Source organism: Cygnus olor, chromosome 1, assembly GCF_009769625.2.
Source record: "Cygnus olor isolate bCygOlo1 chromosome 1, bCygOlo1.pri.v2, whole genome shotgun sequence".
NCBI lineage: Eukaryota > Metazoa > Chordata > Aves > Anseriformes > Anatidae > Cygnus > Cygnus olor.
Genome location: NC_049169.1, coordinates 17,115,787 through 17,123,932, shown reverse-complemented (window position 1 = coordinate 17,123,932; position 8,146 = coordinate 17,115,787). Strand labels below are relative to the sequence as shown.

The 8,146-nt window shown below is 41.2% G+C and overlaps 1 long non-coding RNA gene across 1 annotated transcript; it reads right to left on the bottom strand.

The window, feature by feature from the left end:
* Nucleotides 1–2,506: 2,506 nt before the first annotated feature.
* Nucleotides 2,507–5,918, bottom strand: LOC121065911. Its single transcript, XR_005817389.1, has 3 exons — nucleotides 5,707–5,918; nucleotides 4,268–4,400; nucleotides 2,507–3,343 (listed from the first exon to the last, which is right to left on the bottom strand). It is a non-coding gene; the product is annotated as an uncharacterized LOC121065911 (long non-coding RNA).
* Nucleotides 5,919–8,146: the final 2,228 nt, after the last annotated feature.

Below are 8,146 nucleotides of genomic sequence, written 5' to 3'. Positions count from 1 at the left end.
GATGGTTGGTGCATTAGCAAAAGAGCTCGCTATTACGGTGATTTCTATGGCTACCAACATCAAGTCACAAATAGCTGTTTCTCAGACATGTCAGCCATAACACTGAGTTCATTTCACAGCCCTGAGATCAGTGGGCTAAGTTCCTCCCGATGCATGACAAACAGGGTCATAAAATATTTAAATCATGCTCTTGATTGCTAGAGCAATGGGAAGGAAGGAAGCAAGGAGAGAAGAAAACCTCATTTTCCACAACTTGAAGTATTTGAATTTCAACTTCTGACTGGCCAGAAGTTACAGGGAAATTGGGCCTTTGAGGAGAGGCTAGAACCATCTATTTAAAGCAGATCCAACGAGACAGTCATACTGATCTGCTCTGACTGCAATATCCTTGGCCAGTAGATCAATGGTTGGGCAATAAACTTTGGCACACTGTATAGACCATTGATATTTTTCTGTTAAAAAACATAAAGAAAGCAGAAAATTTCTTCATCATTCCTGCTTTCCCACTGCATGCCAAGCATTCTTCCTGGGCTACAGAAGGATCCTTCCTTCTCTTGGACCTCTGCACTTCACTCTTGGGGATAAATAAGGGGCCCAGGTTGGCTGAGGAGGAGTCCCCTTTCCTTTCCTTAGGATCACTGCCCCAGAATGAGGGAGCCCTGCAGCTTTGCCAGTTACTCTGGAACTTGACAAAGGATAGGAAAAGCCGATAGCAAATCTGTACACCAAATCCAAGCAAAGCACCTCCGCTGTCTGTAGGAACAGTTGGACAGAAATGAAGGGAAACGAAGCATGTCTCACACATGGCGGCTCTGTCAGCATGGTCCAGCTGAGAAGATGCCAGCCGCTACCAGCCCTTCTGTTGAGGACACTTTCATCCAAACTTATGTCCTCCATTTTTGCTCTTGGAAGGGGATGGAGACTTAGGGAGTCCTGTTTTCTTTCACAACCCAGCTCCACCTTGGGTGTTAGATTCAGAATTATCCTTGACTTATTGTTCATTGCCCTAGGTAAGGCTCTCAGCTGGCCAGAAACTACCATGCTGGGCTAAGCCTTAATAAAGTGTTAACTCACCAAAGGACTTTCCCAAGGATGTTATAGAAAGGCAGGAATAAACCTGTTCACATGTAACCTTCAAGCTCTACATATACATCCAATTTGTTAACCACATTTAATAGGATGTCACAACCAGGACTGGTACACGTGGTTTGCTATTGACTGATTGTTAAATAGGATGGTAACCACCTCTGAGAGGACAATGAATCTGGGGATCCTCATATCATCCTCTATCCTACAAGCTTGACTTTGAAGGCTTACTTTGAAGACAATCAGGTGGAGCTTTAGTAGATAACTAGGATTTTTTTCTTTGAAAGCCACATGCTTTCACATTGCTGGAATGAAATATTACAATATTTCAGTGGCACATTTTTAGGATTTTGCTGGAGGTTTTTGTTACATTCCTGAATGCATTTTTCCAAAATATCAAAAAATGATTGCAAAATGGCAATTAAATTTTGTGAATTCTGAAGGTAACCACTCAAAGTCTGGGTTTTCTAGGAAGCAACTCTACTCTGTATGCACAGGTATAAATGATGCTGCTAACTCAAGGCATGGAGGACAGCAAATCTGTGGCTAAGCTGTCTGAAGTAGTTGAGAGGGGAAAGACTTTCAGTCAGCTACGCTGGGAAATTACATTTTTTGGTTTTCACAAGTTGCAGAGATATCTGCATTGTTTTCTACTGAAAAAAATATATATATTTACAGTCTATTTAGGTGAAGAGCTGTATTCTAATTCATGTAATTTATCAGAGTTGAAGGACTATGTTTTAAATAGCATTCTCTGTTGCCTGAAAGTCTTTATTTCAAACATAAGACACAGAAGTAAACGTGGTCTGTTTCCTGAAAGCAAAAGTGGCAGTGCTGACAAACGAAATAGTGAATAATACAATGAAAGTAGTCTGCTCTTCCTCTAATATGAGTTTGGAGATGTCAGTGCTGGTACTCTTCAGTGTAATAACATTGTGCATTATTAAAGACAAGATCTCAACAGCTGCTTAATGTTAATATAAGACCCCTGAACATATTCTGAGGGACTCCATGTCAGTCCAATATAGGTACTGCAATTCTAACTTACACTATTACTGCCTTCTCTTATACTTTGAGGGTTTATTTATTTTATTTTATTTTATTTTATTTTATTTTATTTTATTTTATTTTATTTTATTTTGTCAGGCAATCATTAATCCCTTCTCTAAAGAGAATCAACCAACTCTGTTCTGGTTGTCCTTTCTAAAAAGAAATAATAATAATAATATTAATAATTAAATGCTACCCACAGTTTTCGTAGTCGTATTTGAAGGAAGAGAAAGTTATTTCAGTTAGCTGAATCTCTGTGTCCTTTTCCTAGAGTCTCTGCATTCATGCCTCCATTCTTTCCTTTTCCTTGAGCAGAACCCCACTGCTCCCATTTCTCAAGACAGCACTACTGGCAGCAGCTGTGAGCAGATTCATGAAGAGCCTCACACAGGACCTGAGCTTAAATTCTGGCTGTTCACACGCTGTGTGCTAGCATATGTTATAAGCAACTATAAATTGTGTACAGATGTGTGCTTGAATTCCAGCGTACCCAAGCTAACAATGTTGAGTAACATCTCATATGCTTTGTAATTATACATAATGAATGTGCTGTCATATAACAGAGTCCGTGGATTTATCCAGTGGCTTTGGCAGCAAGGAGTAAGAATTACCATGTGAATTTTTAAACAAGATTTTTAATATGGGATATGCAAACCAACGAGAGGAGGCTGATTTCTCAGGAACATTTTATAGAAGAGGCTAAGCTTAAATGAACATACAAGCCGGGACTTGAGAAAGATTTGATTAGAGCAGGTTTTAAAAGTCTAGAGACAAAAATATTTAGATACAAGCAAAAAGAGAAAGTACGCAAACATTGTCCTAGTTGGAAAAGCCAAGTGCCAATAGTCAGTAACTGGAAGGAAGTGCAGTAAAGGAAATGGAAGGAGCGAAGAGAGGAAGGTGGCTCTAAAGAAGGCGCAGGAAGAGCCGGGCTGAGGAGGGATAAGAATCCTTGATGTACTTTCCCAGGGCTTGTGAACAATCTCTGCTGTACACTTCTGCAAAGCTGATGGTTTTCCTGTCTACCAAGTGAAGATTAGTGTGTTGCTCATTATACATCACAGTTTGAGGAATAAATACTAGGAATAGCTACCATCTTCATTGCCTCTGAGCCCTCATCTCAGGCTGTATTCCTCATTGCCCTTGTACCAGTTGTCTCCTTCCCATGGGTCCAACAGAATGCACACCGGCGTTTCTTCCTTCTGACCTGTGGCAAGTACCAAGCAGATAAATGCTGCCTGCTTAGAGCAAACGACTCTTTTCTTTAAGCTGTGTGAACAAAGCATAGAGGAAAAAAGCAAGGAAAAGGCCTGAACACACTCTCAAAATGAGAAGGTAGGTTAGCTAGCAACTGGTAGAAGATCAGCCTTCTGTGGCCTCTCCCACGCAGAGCCTGAGTCTCAGCATGTGGTTTAAGCTAATCTAAAACAAGGTTGCTCTGATCCCACTGTCTTGCCCATTTCGAGCTCTTTATGCCTTTCTCCTTTGTGACTTTAGCACAGGCATTCGTTTGATTGCACAGTGAAATGGTTCAGGGAGCTGGAAAAACTGAAAGCTTACCATGAAATAAAATAATTAGCTTTCAGCCAGGTCGGTTCTGTGAACAGGATCTGCGTGAAGCCAGAGAGATGCCAGGGCTAATGCAAGAGAAGGGGTGAAGGTGTGTAGCATAGGCCATAGGAAAAGCACAGATTGCACTAATCCAGTCCTAGATTGCCTTAGGCTGCCACGGCACACCCTGATGCCTCCCAGCAGGCATCACAAGCTGTTTTGCAATCCCATAGATAAATGTTTGTTTCTTTTGGGTAAGAAAGAGACCTTTTAAAATAAATAAATAAATAAATAAGCTAAGATGTTCTATGTTTCCTCTCCCCCAGGTTGTCATCCTGATTGAAAGTGGACTTGTAAGCTTAATGACAGTACTATCCAACAGATAGTACTAGCAAATCATTAGTGAACAGTATCAGCTCTGACAGAGTTATGGCTTTCAAGATTCATCCTGTGTTTGAGGAAGATTTGCTACATCAAAGCTGAAAAATGTATTAATAACAGAAAAAAAAAGGGAAAAAAAAGGATTACAGTTTGATCATTGCAGTTTGATTATATCTAGCATTTTTGTTATTCACCTTACCTTTTGGTATAGATCTTATGCTTGTATTACACATTCCAGTGCATTTCTCCATACATATAGTACTTGCATCATTTGGCAGAGAACATGAAAACAAAATGATGATCAGACTTTCCAGACTGTGCTATTAAAGTGTCTGTTAACAGAAAAGACACGTAGTTAAATCACTTCATATTAAATCAGCAACATTCCTAACCCTGAAGCATGGCATCTTATTATTTATTGACTCTTTACTCTTGACTCTTTGGACTCCTCATATCTCATGAGGCTGATTAGCTACATATCTGATGGTTGTTTTCTCCTCTCTTAAAATCCTGTGGCTTAATCTGTGCAGGTCATTTTGTATGACCCACTTTCTCCAAACTTGTGATACTCTGTGGTACCCTCAGAGCCTACCTTACAGCGCTGCTCTAGCTTAACACTGGCCGGTCTCCAGGCTTTCTCTGCCACAAACAAAGAGCTGAATACTCCCATCCCTTATCTGGGAGGGACAGCTGCCTAGTTCAATTTTAACTGTATATTTCTGAAAGATTAAGTGCTATATACAAAATTCAAAGTGAATATCTTTTGAAAAAATATCCGTGGAAAACATTTAAAAGCACAGAAGGACGAACACTATGAAGGCTGTGGCTCAAAAATCCCAGGTAACATTAGCTTGTCTGCCTACAGGTTGTGCCTGTCAATGAGCAACACAGCTTTTAGCTCTTTTATTGTCCCATTGCCTTTTCTTGCACTGGATGCTATACTATTTCCCTGAAACTTTTCACAAGGCAGATTATATTTGACCACATTATGTAGCAATGTTTCCTGATTTTCTGGAAGAACCACTGTGAATTACAAGACATTATGCCATATAATGATGGTAAGACATTGCAAACTCTGCTACTGCCTGAGTAGCTTCTAGGCCAGGTTAAAGTGCAGCAGAGCAGCAGGAGTTAGTGACAAGCTACGGCTGGAGGGATTCTTGTAAAATACAGTCTTTTCTCTGAGTGTCTTAAACTTCACTTTAAGTGCCGTTGTGTTTGGCAATGGAAACCACAGCCTTATTCAGGAAAGGAACTCAGGAGCCCAAGACTGCCCTTACAAGGCTTAGGGACCCCAAATGTCAGCTGTAGCCTGGCAGACTAAGCAAAGACAGGCCAAAGAGCCATCAGCTGTTGGACCAAAGTCAGTAAGCTAGAGATGGCTTCAAATACACAGTACAAAGGGTAACTTTGGGGCAAGGGTAAGTAGAATATTAAGGTAGTGTACCATACATGGATAATGATCCCAGCCTGAACAAAATCATTTTATTTTTTTCAGTTATTGTTCCTGGTTCTGGAAATTCTGTTATTTTTTTAGAGAAAAACAACATTAGAGGAGTTTCTCTGGCCCAAAGGATTTGCGTTGCTACACCAAAGCATGACTAACTACATTGTTAGGACTTCAGCTGTAAGACTTACCACGCTCCACTGCATTCCCAACCAGCATTCCCTACTTAACAGATAAGAAATTAGTTTTGTGATTAAATTATTTCCATCAAATGCTCTCCTCTTTCAGCTAGGCTGGTTGTCCTTTTGTTGTTTTATTGACCTCTATTTTCCAGGCCATTGCTTTTCCAAACAGCAGTCTTCAGAAGCATTATCCCATTAAGGAAACAATTACTTTGCAGATTTTAACGTATCTGGAGTCTTACTGGTATCCGGTTGCCCTTCTTCATCTGTCAGCTCATTTCATGTGGTTTTGCATGTCTTTCCTGTTGTTTTAATCGATTGCTGTGGTTTAGCAGGGGAGCATTGCCATAGCCGCTAGGAGCAATGCCCAGGTACCAGACCACACCGTGGTGACATGCGGTAGCACACCTCTGCAGCTTCCCTGATTTCAGAGGCTGAGAGAAAACCACTTGGAAATGTTTGCTATGGGAGGTGATCAGCAGCTGAACATGTGAGTTTGAGCTAAAAAATGTGACATGGGTGTCACAGCAGAGCTTTCAGGGGTTGGTTGAGATTCTACACAGACTTTGGCAGGGTCTGCCCACCGCTGCATGGCAGCCCTGTGCAAAAAAAAACAGTGCAGGAGTGTGGCTTTACTTTCCTCCTTCATGACACCACTGGCCAAAATTTGCCTTGGTAACCAAGAAACCACAGAAACTGTAATTGAGATTCATCCCTGCACTACACACATGCTCTTTCTGTCTCCGTCCCTTTCCGTATTGCACCAAGTTTCAGGCACGAAACCTGGCTCTGTGGTGGTATTCAAGGTGAACAGCTGAAGGAGTCAGATAGTTACTCTGAACGAGCTCGCGGAGGCTAAGTAGCTAGATTAGTAAAGTACAGGTGGGAAAGCGATAAACCCCGCGATCAGAGGCATTTACAATGAGCTGTGAGATTCTGCTTTGTGCTGTTTGTTGCTTTAGGCTGGGATTTTAAAATCCCAGTCTTTGTTGTTTTCCCAGCTTTGTTTGCTCAAGGCAAAGTGATTGTCAAATACCTCACACAGAGGACCCTAATTCTGACTGGGACATCCAGTAATATACATCTTAAACGAGAAACAGTCCTGCTCTGCAGAATGACGTTGTTCTGGTCTTACCGCTGCTGCTATTTCACTGATTTTACCATATGGTAGATGTTTTCAGTATGCCGTTTTCCTGTGCAGAGTTTCAGCCCATATGCCAAAGCACGGCGTGATGTACACTAAAGGCCACATTTTGCCAGCTTTGCTCCCCTGCAGCTGTGTCTTGTAAGGTCTGTCCGGTCCCTGAACAGGAAGAGAAAAGACATGCTGGATTTTCCTGCTTCTGAAAACAGCATCATGGCAGGTTAAGCAAATTCCTTTTGGCTGACACTGATACTGAAGGAAAGCAAGTAATTTCTGAAGACTGGCCTTAAAATGTGACTCTCCCTGTGTGGCATAAGGCTTTGGACTGTGATTATTTTTACCATCCTTATGTTGTAGCCGGAGTCTTGATTGCTAAAGTCCTCCTTTGCATGCTCATGAATAAAGGTTTCCTGCTCGGTAGCTGATTGCTGGGAGTGCGGCTTCTGGCTCTTTGCAATCGTAGGATAGATGCGCCCTCCCGTGTACCAGCTCCGAAGTGTTTTTGCAGCCGTAGCACTCAGAGATCTTACACACACCTCTCCAGAAATTTGGAAATCTGTTTTTCAAACAACGTCTTTTCAAATAGCAGCACTGCCAAAGCTCTTTTGCAATCACACAGAAGTTACTGATATATATATTTTTTAATATGGAAGAAACATCGATGCTTAGATTTGCAAAACATATAGCAATAAAAATAGTGGTGCTGGCTTCCCCCACCTGGCTTTTCTGCTTATGCAGTGAACCCAACTCAGAAGAAACAAATTAGTACAGGAGGAGCTTTTGCTATTTTCACAGATGGTCTGATAAAATTTCATACAGCTACCTTGCACAAAAGAAGTAAATTCCTGTCAGATAGAGCAGGGTAAAGAAAGAAATATTTCAAAGTAACAGTCACTTTGCATAAGCTTCTTTGAAGAAGTGTAGCACCAAATGTACATATATAATTTCAGGGAACCACTAGAATTTCACTAGCACTGCTGAGAAATCTTTCATTTTTTATATATTTTGACCTCAACACCGTCATCCCTGCATGAATTCACCATAGAACGATGATGACCATCAACCTGTGTCCAACAATACAAATTACTGCATTTTTCAAGAGTTTGTATTTCTTCCTGAAACATCGGAGCATGTCAGTGAAGTGTAAGGTGCCAGCCCTACAGAGCTATACTAGAGGAGTCTCTAACTGACCAAGAGAGGGTCTCTTGTTGAGAAGAAAAACTCCTGGAGATATTCTAGTTCAAATGGCAGGAGAGTTATGCCAGCCATATTTTCCCATGGAAATGGTATAGATTGGGACAGGAA